The sequence below is a fragment of the Acinonyx jubatus genome, chromosome X (assembly GCF_027475565.1).
Source record: "Acinonyx jubatus isolate Ajub_Pintada_27869175 chromosome X, VMU_Ajub_asm_v1.0, whole genome shotgun sequence".
In the NCBI taxonomy this organism is placed as follows: domain Eukaryota; kingdom Metazoa; phylum Chordata; class Mammalia; order Carnivora; family Felidae; genus Acinonyx; species Acinonyx jubatus.
Genome location: NC_069389.1, coordinates 71512418 through 71526595, shown reverse-complemented (window position 1 = coordinate 71526595; position 14178 = coordinate 71512418).

The following is a 14178-nucleotide window of genomic DNA, read 5'->3' as shown; positions in this document are numbered from 1 at the left end:
TAATCATATCCTGCAACATGGTTCTAATTTCTTGTTAAATCCACAAGTGTTTATGTATATGTGGGAGGGTTGGAATTTTCTACATTGGCATGTCATCTGTGAACATAGTTTAATTTCTTCCTACCCAATTGATACTCAATATTTCATTTTCTTATTTTATTGCATTAGATAGGGTTTTGGTACAATAATGAAGAATGAGAGTGATGATATTGGGCATTTTTGTTTTGTTTCTATGAATAATGAGGAAGCATTAAGTTTTTCTTCTATAATTATGATGTTATCTGTTGTTTTTTGTAGATTTTCTTTACCAGGTTGAGTAAGTTCCCCTCTATTCTTGGTTTGGTGAGTTTTTGTGATAAATACGTTTTGGATTTTATAAACTCATTTATATTATTGATATGATCATGCAAGGTTTCTTCTTTACTCCATTAATTTGTTCAATTACACTATTGATTTTCAAAGTTGAACCAGTTTTGCATACCTGAAACTGTGTAATTCCTTTCATATCATCTTGGATTTGATTTGCTGGTATTTTGTGGAGGATTTTGCCACTATACTTATGGGATATATTGGTTTGCAGTTTTTTGTTGTTGCAATGTCTTTATCTGATTCTTGGTATTAGGGTAAATCTGGCCTTATAGTCTGAGTTATAATGTGATTCCTTTTTTTCTATTTTATGAAAGAAATTTCAGACAATTGGGATAGTTTCTTCTTTACATATTTGTTTGAATTCACAAGTGAACCCATGTAAGACTGGAACTTTCTGTTTTTGGAGTTATTAACTATTGATTCAATATTTTCATAGATATAGGTCTATTCAAAGTGTCTATTTCTCCTTGTGTGACTTTTTATAGATTGTGTCTTTCAAAGAATTGTTTTATTTCATCTAGATTGTCAAATCTATAAGCATAGAGATGTTTATAATATTATTTTATTATCTTTTGGTAACTGTGGTATCTGTAGTGGTACAGATACAAAAATTTTTAAATTTCTGATATTAGTAATTTGTGTCTTCTTTTTTTTTTTCTTAGTTACTGTGGCTAGAGCTTTATGAATTTTATTGATTCTTTCAGAGAATCAGATTTTGATGTCATGGATTTTGTCTACTGATTTCCTGGTTTCAATTTTATTTATTTCTACAGTTGTTGTCTGTGTTATTTTTTCTCCCTCTTACTTTGTATTTAATTTTTTCTCGTTTTATTAGTTTCCTAATATGGAAGCTTAGATTGTTGATTTTATATCTTTCTTCTTTTCTAATATGTGCATTCAATGCTAAACATTTCCTTATAAACATTTTTCACCTATTTCCACTAATTTCGGTAAGTTGTACTTTCATTGTCATTTAGTTCAAATATTGTTTAATTTTTTCCGAGTCTTTTTGGCTAATTTTATTTATTGTGTTTAATCTCTAAGCATTTTGTGGTTTTCTACTTATCTTTCTCTTGCTGATTTCTATTTTAATTCTATTGTGTGAATATATACTGTATGGTTTCTACTCTTTAAAATTTGATAAGGTGTGTTTTGTGACCTAAATTATGATCTCCTTTTGTGAATGTTCCATGTGAGCTTGAAGTGTATTTGTATTTTGCTTTTGGTGGGTGAAGTATTTTATAAATGTCAGTTAGATTCAATTTATTGATTATTCTTTTCAGCTCAACTATGTCTTTACTGATGTTCTTTCTGCTGGATCTATCCATTACTGACAGAGGGGTATTGATCTTTTCCAAATGCAATAATGGATTTATCTATTTCTCCTTGAAGTTCTGTCAGATTTTTTTCTCACACACTTTGACACTCACTTTTTAGACACACACACATTAAGAATTGCTATGCCATCCTCAAAAATTGACTCTTTTATCATTATGTAATAGCTCTCTTTATTCCTGGTAATTTTTCTTTTTTTATGAAGTTAACTTTATCTGAAATTAATACAGCTACCATTGTTTTCTTTGGTTAATGTTAGCATGGTATATATTTCTCTAACCCTTTGCTTTTAATCTTTATGTGTCTTTATATTTAAAGTGAGTCTCAAATATATAGTAAATAAAATAGTATTATACTGCAAAAAAAAAAAGGAGAAAATAAATCAATGAAAGAGAATAAAGAACCCAGAAGTTAACTCAGGCTTATATGGTCAATCTATGACAAAGGAGACAACAATATACAATGGGGAAGAGACCATCTCTTTAATCAATAGTGTTCAGAAAATTGGAAAGATCCATGAAAAAGAATTAAATTGGATCACTTTCTTCACAATATACAAACATAAACTCAAAATGGATTAAAGACCTTAATATAAGACATAAAATAATAAAACTCTTAAAAGAAAATATAAGCAATAAACTCTTGGACATCAGTCTTAGCAATACTATTTTTAGATATGTCTCCTCAGGTAAGGATAGTAAAAGCAAAAAAATAAATAAATAAAAATAGACTGCATCAAACTAAAAATTTTTGCACAGCAAATAAAGCCATCAATAAAATAAAAAACAACAGTCTACTAAATGGGAAAAGATTTTTGTAAATAATATATCCCATAATGAGTTAATATCCAAGATATATAAGCAACTCATACAATTCAACACTAAAAAAATAACTGATTTTTAAAACAGGCAGAGGACCTAGAGATAGATTTCCAAAGAAGTAATGCGGTTGCCCAACAGACACATAAAAAAATACTCAACATCACTAAGGATCAGGGAAATGCACTTCAAAGGAAGATTTAGATATCATCTCATATGTCTTAGGAGGGCTAATATATTTAAAAAGAAAAAAATAACCACTGTTGCCTAGGATGTGGGGAGAAAGGGAACCCTCACACACTGTTGGTGGGAATGTAAATTGGTACAACCAGTGTGGAAAACAGTTTGGAGGTTCCTCACAAAATTAAAAGTAGTCATACCATATGATCAAGTAATTCTAATTCTAGGTATTTACATAAAAAAGTGAAAATATTAATTCAAAAAAATATATATGCACCCTTATGTTTATCACAGAATTCTTTACAATAGCCGAGATATGGAAGCAACCTAAATGTTCATTTATGGCTGAATGAATAAACAGGATGTGAGATACACGTATCTATATATATGTTTCTCTATATAACTTATATACATATAATAATATATAATATTATATATAGTTATGGTATACACACACACACACACACACACACACACACACATATATATTCATTCCATAAAAAAACGTATTTAAGTGTCCCATTTGTGACAACACAGACAGACCTAGAGGTAATTATGTTAAAAGATAGACAAACATCATAGAAATAAAATTCAAAATGGAGTAAAATCCTAAATGTGAGATTAGAAACCATAAAAATCTTAGAAGAGAACACAGGTAGTAAACACTTTGAAATCAGTCACAGCACCTTTTTTCTAGATATGTCTTCCAAGGCAAGGGAAACAATAGCAAAAATAAACTAAAAATAGAAGGCTTCTGCAAGGCAAATGAAACAATCTATAAAACTAAAAGGCAATTATGGAAAGAGTCCAAATTTCCATCGACTGATGAATTGATAAAGAAGTGGTGGTATATATATATACAATGTAATATTACTCAGCCATAAAAAAGAATGAAATCTTGTGGGGTGCCTGGGTGGCTCAGTCAGTTAAGTGTCTGGCTTAGGCTTAGGTCATGATTTTGCAGTTCGTTGGTATGAGCCCTGTGTTAGGCTCTGTGCTGACAGCTTGGGGCCTGAAACCTCCTTTGGATTCTGTGTCTCCATCTCTCTGCCCTTTCCTTGCTCATGCTCTCCCTTTCTCTCAAAGAATAAACTTTAAAAAAACATTTTTTTAAAAAAAGGAATGAAATTTTGACATTTTCAATGACATAAATGGAACTAGAGTGTATTATGCTAAGCAAAATGTCAGTCATAGAAAGACAAATTCCATATAGTTTCACTCATGTGGAGTTTAAGAAACAAAACAGATGAACATATGGGAAAGGAACAAAAAGAAGGAGACAAACCATACAAGGCTCTTAACTACAAAGAACAGACTGAGGGTTTCTGGAAGGGAGTTGGGCAGGAGATAGGCTAAATGAGAGATTGGTATTAAGGAAGGCACTTGTGATGAACACTGGGTGTTATATGTAAGTGATGAAACACTAACATTTACTCCTGAAACCAACATTACATTATATGTTAACTAACTAGAATTTGAATAAAAACTTGAAACAAATCAAAACAAACAAAAAAAGAAGCAAGCTAATAATGTTTAAGCATTTACATCAGAACTTGGTACATTGTAAATGATGAAAAAGCATTTGCTAAATGAATACATAATACTAAATTTATGTTGCAAAGAAAAGTAAATAAAATTAAATTCAAAGGCAAAAGAGAGAAGGAAAAGATTCTAGTGGAGATTAAATAAATAGAGAAATGGAAAAAATAGAGAAAATTAAAAACTTAAAAATTCAAAATTTGGTTTTTCAAAAAGATCAGCAAAATCAAGAAACCTTTGAATAAACTTACTAAGAAAGAAAGAGAGAAGACTCAAATTAACAAAGTTAGAATGAAAGAAAAGCCATTACTACTGACCCTACAGCAATAAAAGGAATTATAAGGAACTACTGTGAACTAATGTATGCCAAAAAATTAGATAACCTAGATGATTGGACACATTCTTAGAAATATATAACCTGCCAATACTGAATCTGGAAGAAATAGAAAATCTAAATATACCTATAAAATACAAAGTAATTAAATTAGTCATTAAAAAAAATCTCCACTCCCAAACACAAGTACAGAGGGTTTCACTGGTGAATTCTCTGTCACATTTATAGAAGAATTAGTATCATTTGTTTCACGGACTCTTCCAAATAGAAAATAAAAGAAATTTTTCTTAATTAAATCAACAAGGCCAATATTATCCTGATGCAAAAAGAAAAAAATACATAAGAAAATAAAACTACTGACTGGTATCTCTTATAAATATAGATATAAAAATCCTTAAGAAGATATTATCAAAATAAATCCAGTAATATATGAATAAGATATGTCCAGATGAAGAAGCATTTCTCCTAGGGATTAAAAGTGGTTTTAACATGCAAAAATTAATTAATATAATTTATTATATCAACAGAATAAAGGACGAAATCCACATGATTATTTTGATAGATGTAGCAAAAACATTGTATACAATTAAATGTCCCATCATGATTAAAACCATCAACACATTAGGAGAGGAAGAGAATTTCCTCAACCTGGTAAAGGGCATCTATGAAAATAATCTACAGCTAACATCACAGTTAATGGGCAAAAACACACTGTTCTCCACTGCAGTCAGAAACAAGAACATGAAAGGGAACAAAAGGAACAGGAAAATTGTATCCACTTGTACTACTTCTATTCAACATTGTACTGAAAATTCTAACAAGGGGAATCATGTAAAAAGAAATTTATATTAGGAAAAAACAATTAAAGTTATATCTGTTCACAGAAGACATGCTCTAATAATAGAAAACCCTAAAGATTCCACAAAAAACCTTATTATAACTAATAAACAAGTTCAGCAAATTTGCAGGATGTACATCAATTCACAAAAAATAGTTTTATTTAAATATACTAGCCAAGAAAAATTTTAAAAAGTTAAGAAAACAATGATATTTGCAATAGCATAAAAATAACAAATACTAAGAAATGAATTTAGAAAAGAAGTGCAAAACTCATTATCTGACAAATATAAAAACATCATTGGAAAAATTTAAAAAGATCTGGAGTGACCCAATCATCATAATCAAATAACATTTTCCCTCCAAGAAAATCTCACCCACAGGTGAAAAGCCCTTTGTAGAAGTCCAGGAATCCAGCAGAGAAGTTTCAGCACACCATTAGAGAGGGAAAAAAAAAAAAAAAGAACTGAGTTTGCATGCACTAAAGAATGTAAGAGGAATGGTTTCACTTAACCCACATTACCCCTCCCACATAATTGCAGAACAGTTCAGTATCAAGACAGAATTTCTCAGCTCATGATTTTTCCCACAGAAAAAAAAACGAGAGCATGTGAGTGAGTGAGTGCCTGCCATCTCCAGCTATTTGAAATGCAGCCAAAAAGACCCACTTCTTTCTCATCTCAACCAGAATACTGACATGTGCCATGTGACTGGGAGGAAGGGATCAGCTGGGAGAATAGCAGGCAGGGTTCTTGGAGGGAATCAAAGGAATGTGGATCTTACCAAGCAGGTATGTCATGGACTGTTTCAGAAAGCCTGCCCACATGCCACTGGGGATGCTTTGCCTGTGGATGTCCCCCTTAATGGCCCATAGGGACCTGAAATTCTCTATGTGTTTTACCACATACATAGCTCCCATCTCAAGACTGGGTCCTTGTGCAAACTCCCAATGGCAATGAGACCAAATCTTTACAGATAGCTAGTTAGGTGTGCAGAAATTTGGCCTGAATCTCTGGAATTGGTAAAAACTTCACAAACTTAGGGATTCAGCACCACCCTATGGAAAATAAAAAAAGAAGCTATCAGCACTCAGCCTGGTTTTGCAGGATTGAGAGAAGACATACTATCTTAAGGATTTTTCCCCAAGGGGGAAAAGGAAGTGTACAGCAGGTATTCTCAGAGAAAAGTTATGAGAAAGCTTTAGAATCCCTACAGGGCTAATATAAGGTATTTGTCTCTCAACACCAGTCAATAAGACCTGAGGAGGTGACTGATTCTTCAAATATAAAGAGAGAACAAGACGTCAAGGAAACATGACAACACCAAAGGAACACAATAATTTTGCAGTAACCAACTCCAGGAAATGAATATATTTGATTTTTCCAGTAAAGATTTCAAAATAGTTGTTTTAAGGAAGTTCAGTGAACTACAAGTATACACAGAAAGACAGTTTAATTAAAGAAATAAATAAATACATGAACAAAATGAGAAGCTCAAAACAGAGATAAAAATTATAAAACAGAACCACACAGAAATTCTGGAGATGAAGAATACAATAAATGAGTAAAAATGAAGTAAAAAGCATAAATATCAACTTAAAGCAAGCAAAAGAGTCTTTGAAGAAGAAGATAGATATTTTGACAATATCCAGTCAAAAGGGAAAAGAGATAAAAGAAAGAAAAAGAGTAAAGAAAACATGTATTAACTATAGGACACTGTTAACAGGAAAAAAAAAATCTATGCATTATTGGAGTACCAGAAGAAAGAAGAGGGAGAAAGGGCACAAAGCTTATTTAAGGAAATAATGACTGACTGCTTCAGATTCTGTGTCTCTCTGTCTTTCTCTGCCCCTTCCCCGCTCACACTTTGTCTCTCTCTGTCAAAAATAAATAAGCACAAATTTTTTTTTAGATAAAAAAATAGAAAGAATGGCTGAGAACTTCCCAAATCCAGGGAGATATTTTAACATTCAAGTTTAAGTAGCTCATAAGTCACTCCAAAACTATAACCCAAAATTGTCTTCACTAAGACAAATTATAATAAAACTCTTCAAAGTTAAAAGCTAAGGGAGAATTTTAAAACAGCAAGAGACAAAACAACCCTTACATACAAGGAAACCCATATATATATATATATATATATATATATATATATATATATATATATATCAGCTATTAATACATCCTGGCATTTGCAATGACATGAATGCATCAAAGAGCATTATGATAAGTAAAATAAGTCATACAAAGAAAGACAAATACTGTGTGGTTTCACTTATATGTGGAATCTAAAAAAAAAGAAAATGAATGCATAAAAACAGAAGGTAAATGGTGATTTTCAGGTGCTAGAGGTTGGGGGAAATGGGCATATGTTGGTCAAAGGGTGCAAACTTCCAAGTATAAAATAAATAATCTCTGGAATCTAATGTACATCCTGGTGAATAGTTAATAACACTATTGTATATTTGAAAGTTGCTGAGAGAGTACATCTTAAATGTTATCACACACACACACACACACACACACACACGGTAATTATGTGAAGTGATGGAAGCATTAACTAACCTTATTGTGGTAATAATTTTGCGATATATATGTGCATCAAATCATGACATTATATACCTTAAATATACACAATGTTATATGTCAAGTATATGTCAGTAAAGATGGGAGGGGAACTCATCATCAGTGTTAATAATTCTAATCCCCACCCACCAGATTAGTACTGATGGATATGAACACCCACCTAAATCTAAGTTAGGTTTGCTATGAGTTTATAAGTATTATGATTAATAATTGGAGATTCTTCCAAAGGACAGATCAGTAGCTGAGACAACCTCCAGGCTTAACCTCATTCCTATACTAAAAGTAACAATTTAGAAATCAAACTGAGAGGCTGTATGGCAACAGGTTAACAGTTAATATTTCAGTATGGATAATGGGATTGTTCGTGGTTTTATTTTTCTTCTTGCTTATCTGTATTTTGTAAATTCTCTACAATAAATGTAAATTACTTTAAAAGAAAGAAATAGCATTTGATAAAATTCAACAATTATTTTTGATAAATCAAAAATGTTAGCAAAGTGTGACATAAAATAAATACCTTAATTTCATAAAAGGCATCTACACAAAAATGACACTTAATATATGTAATCATTTCACTTGAGATTTGGAAGGAAAATGGATACACATTATTTCTACCTACATTCAATGTTGTACTGAAAATCCTAAATAGTACATAATTATAGAGAAAACAATGGAGTGTTAAAAAAATCTTCACATTTTATTTATACATGCGTGGAAATCCTGAAAGAATACTCACCCAAAACTGGAATTAATTAGGGAATATATTTTGTTTACAAATGAACAAAAATTAATTTATTTCTATAAACTTAACAAAACAGAAAATGAAGTTTAAAAATGAGAGTAATTACATCATCAAAAATATCAAATATACATAAGAGTAAATCTCATGTTATGCAAAACCTCAAGAAGAAAACGAACATAAACTATAAAAACCATATTATTGTATGATTTGTATCTCAATAAAGCTGTTTAAAAAAAGTAGTGCAGCCAATATTAGGGGCATACTGTTATTGAGAGTATTCACACTTGACCTCTAAGTACAGAGGGGAATTCCATTTCCTTACAACTTATTTCCCTGAAAAAAGGTGGTTTTTTGTTTGTTGTTGTTTTGTTTTCTTTTCTTTTACTACATTTATTTATAAGCTCACTCAGTCTGTTTATTCACTTCATCTTTAGGGAGGTGATTTAGGGTAGTGACTTTTTTTGAATAGTAAATTTGATCACTTCCTCACCTTTGTGGTTAACTTTCTTCCTTCAGCCCACATCAACTTAATTATTGATAATTAAGCATATTAGCTTAGGTGAGACTTATAAGTGAGCCTGGTTATGGACAGCACTAGTTATTCTCTATGACTCCTTTCCATCATACATAAAAACAACTGTTTGATTGAATAAGTCTTTCTAATATGGGATCTGTATCAGTAGTCACTCTTGACCACAGACATAATTAATCTACAAACCTAACCTCTATCAGTAATAAGTGGTGAAATTTTATCTCAGTCTGTTTTTCGTTTTTAAAATGCCTTATTTTTTTCATAGCTGGACAAGGAATAGTGTTGTTGCTAATTAGTTTTATTTTCAGATAATTAAACATATACTGGCATAAATGCAGTAGTACATATACAAATTTTTTGTGTTATAAAGAATCAGTAAATTTATAATTATTTCCTACTGCAGTGCTGAATGCAAAGAAGATGCTTAATATATGATAATATTGCTTAAATAGCCAGAACAGAACTAACTACTTATTTTTATATAAAACTTTGAAATAATTTATCTTTTATCAATACCTAGGTATTCAAACTCAATATTTACAACATTAACACTTATAACTGACTAGCATTTCAAATAATATTTTCTCATCTTTTATGCAAATGGATAAATTTTTAAAATGATCAGCCGGATCTGACATATGATTCTTTGGCCAAATATTAACAACAACAAAGCACATTAGACTTAAGTTGATCTAGGCTGAAGGAAGAAAGTTAACCACAAAGGTGAGGAAATGATTCAAATTGTTAAAACTACAAAACAACAAAATTCTAATAGGATAATGAAAGTGTTTCTTAAGCACAGAGTTAAACAAAACTGAAGATTCATAAATGTATGACCTCAATAAGAATGTATTACAGGTGATTTCTTTATTTTAAGCACTCGAATAAGTATCTTAATTATGCACTGATGTAAATGAAAGTCACATATTAAAATACTATCAATATGTGGTTGGTTCTGTGATGGACTTATTCAAAAAGAGTTAATGTTTGGAGGAGAGCTAACATACTGGCATAGTAGGAGGACCCTAGGCTCATCTCATCCTTGCAACAAAACTGGGTAACAATCAAATCATTCTGAATACCCAAGAAATCGACCTGAGAACTGACAGAAGAAACTTCATAACTAGATAGAGAGAAGAGGTCACATCAAGGAAGGTCGGAAGTGCAGAGACATGGTTTGGAGGAGAAAGGCATCATGGGTGCTGTAGAGGGGAGGGAGCCCTGATTGTGGAGAAAGACAAGAGACAGTGGAGTGCATAGGGATATGCACAAGAAGAACATTTCCCCAAAGCAATTGGCTAGGAAAACAAAATGGGTTGATTTTTGTGTGTTTTTGTGTGGCATTCAAAGACTGGAGTTTTAAAGTTAAGTGGTCCTGGCTTAGATAGAGCCCTGAAGGCACTACTTTAGTCCTGGAAAGAAGGCACAATACAACCCTCTGGCACACTGCCCAATCTGAGGATATCCTAAAATACATGGGTAAAGATTTTTTGCTCTTCTTGGAGGGCATCTGTGAGAAATGACTTTCACAGAGACACCTCTTCAGGAACAAAAGAGCTTGTGGGTTTTTTTTTTTTTTTTATCTTCTTCACTCCTCAGCAGAGGGGCAGAGATACTGCTTTAGGGCTGCTAACCCAGACACTGGCTGTTTACCTGCTTTGCTCCAAATCCCAAGCCCCTTCACTCTGGTGCCATAATCATGCTCAGAGCACACCTGCATCCATCTCAGCATGGCAAGACCCTCTCCCAGAAGACCAGAACAGATCCCACCACAGCATGTCCTTCAAGTTTGGAGTTTGAAATTCATCAGGCTTGGCTGGTATAGAGCCCAAATTGCACTGTGCTTCTCCAAGCAGGCAAGCAACCTAGAGACAAACAGCATGATAACAGCAATCTGAAAAATGCCTCTAAGATGCACTAGAGGAAATTATTCGCTCTTCTGGGAGTACTTCCCTAAGAGCAACAAGTACAGAGACCACTCTCAGGGACAAAGGAGCTGACTCTTGCTATTTCACACCCCCACCCCTCTGCATAAAGCAACATCAGTAAACAGCATAGCACCATTACTGGCTGCCTAACATGATTATACCAAGTCCCACCCCACTGCGATCTGGTACTGCTTTTCTCAGGACAGTGTTCCTAAAGCCTAGTGCAGAGCCTCTTCCCCAGAAGACCAGCAAAACCACCCACCTATACCATGAATACCAACCAGAGAGTTCTGCAAGGCCTCAGTTATAGTGGAAGTATCATCAGGTCTCATTTAACAAGCAGACCAGTGCGCACATAGTTAAAACTTGCCCCACTCTGGCCAAGGTCCAACACAGCCAAAAGTAGGCAGGAAGGGCCTATGTAGATGACTGGACTGAAGGATGGAGCAGACAGAACATAGCACCAGAGTGCATGCAGCACACACCAGAGACACTTCCAGAAGTGACGTGCCCTGGACATTATCTGACATGATTTTCATAAAGCCATTAATCTCAGAAACAGGAAACATAACAGACTTTTCTAACACAGAGAAGAATGCAGAGACTTAGACACAATGCCAAGATGGAGGAATTCACTCCATATGAAAGAACAAGAAAAGGTCATGGTCAGAGATCTAATTGAAACAGATATAAGTAATATGACTGATGGAGAATGGAAAGCAACAATCATAAGGATACTTGCTGGGTTTGAGAAAAGCATGGAAAATATCAGGGAGAACCTTAATAAGAGATAAAAGAGTAAAAAAAATAAGAAATGAAGAACGCAATAACTGAGATTTGAAACTGACTGAATGCTGTTACCACAAGGATGTAAGAAATAGGAGAATGAAAAAAGTTATGTAGAAGATATAATAATGGAAAATAGTGAAGCTGAATAAATGAAAGAAGAACTATGGATCGTGAGAATAGACTTAGGGAACTCAGTGATTCTATCAAACATAATAATATATGTAGTATAGGAGTCCCAGAAGAAGAAGAAGAGATAAAAATGTGCAGGAAGTTTAGTTGAGGAAGCTTCCCTAATCTGGGGAAGGAAACAGACATCCAAATCCAGAAGCCACAGAGAACTCCCATCAAAATAAACAAAAGCAGGCCACCACCAAGATATAATGTAGTTAACTTTTCAAAATGCAGTGATAAAAAATCCTAAAGCAACAAGACAAAATAAGTCCCTAACTTACTAGGGAAAACCCATAAGGCTAGCTGCAGGTCTCTGCACAGACACTTGGCAAGCCAGAAGGGAGTTGCATGTTATAATCAACGTGCAGAATAGGATAAATCTGCAGACAAGAATACACTGTATGTAGCAAGGCTATCCTGAGAATAGGAGAGATAAAGTTTCCCAGACAAAGAAAAACTAAAGAAGCTCATGATCATTAAAACAGCCCTACAAGTAATATTAAAGGGAACTCTTTGAGCGGGAAGGAAAGACTAAAACTGACAGAATAGAAAGGAACAGAGAAAATCTGCAGAAACAACAGGAAAACAAGTAATAAAATGGCACTAAATGCATCCTATCAGTAATTACTGTGAATGTAAAAGGGCTAAATGCTCCAATCAAAAGATAGGATGCCAGATTGGATTAAAAAAACATGATTCATCTATAGGCTGCCTACAAGAGACCCACTGTAGACCTAAAGACAACTGAACATTTAAAGTGATGGGATGGAGAAACATTTATGATGCATATGAATATCAATAGAAAGCAAGAATAGCAATACTTACATCAGACAAACTAGATTTATATCAAAGACTATAACAAGACATAAAGAAGGGCACTATATCATAAAAGGGGACTATCCACCAAGAAGATGTAACAATTATAAATATTTATGCTTGCAACATGGAAGCACCCAAATATATAAAACAACAGATAATAAAAATAAGAAACTCATTGGTAATTACAAAATAAGAATAAGGGACTTTAATAACCCAATTACATATATGGACAGATCATTTAAGCAGAACATCAAGAAGGAAACAACACCTTTGAATGACACAGTGAATTAGATGGACTAACATACATTCAGAACATTTCGTCCTAAAGCAGTAGAATAAACATTTTTTCAATTGCATATGGGACATTCTGTAGAATAGATCACATACTAGGTCACAAATCAGACCTCAACAAGTACAAAAATGGATATAATACCATGCATATTTTCTGAACACAACACTATCAACCTAGAAGTCAACTACAAGAAAAAAAAATGAAAGTGGCATAAATATATCGAGGCTAAACAACATGATAAGTAAAGAATTAATAACCAACGAAGAAATCAAAAGAATTAAAAAAACACATGGAAACAAAGAAAATGAAGACACAATAATCCAAAATCTTTCAGATGCAGCAAAAGTGGACATAAGAAGAAAGTATATAGCAATAAAGGCCTACCTCAAGTAGCAATAAAAAAATCTCAAATAAACAACCTAATCTTACAGGTAAAGCACCTAGAAAAAGAACAACAAATGAAGCCTAAAGCCAGCAGAAGAAGGAAAATAATAAAGATTAAAGGAGAAATAAATGGTATAAAAACAAACAACAACAACAATAACAAGAGAAAAAAAACACTAGAACAGCTCAAATAAACCAGAAGCTGGTCTTTGAAAGAATTAATAAAATTGATAAATTCCTAGGCAGACTTATCAAAAGGAAAAGAGAAAGTACCCAAATAAATAAAATCACAAATAGGAGGGAAGAAATAGCAAGCAACACCATAGAAATACAAATGATTATAAGAGAATATCATGAAAAATTATATGCCAACAAATTGGACAATATGGTATAAATGGATAAATTCTTAGAGACATATAAATTACCAAAAAATGAAACAAGAAGAAATAGAAAACTTGAACAAACTGAAATTCAATAAGAACATCGATTCTGGGCCATTTCAGAGCCTCCAGTTTCATTTTAGC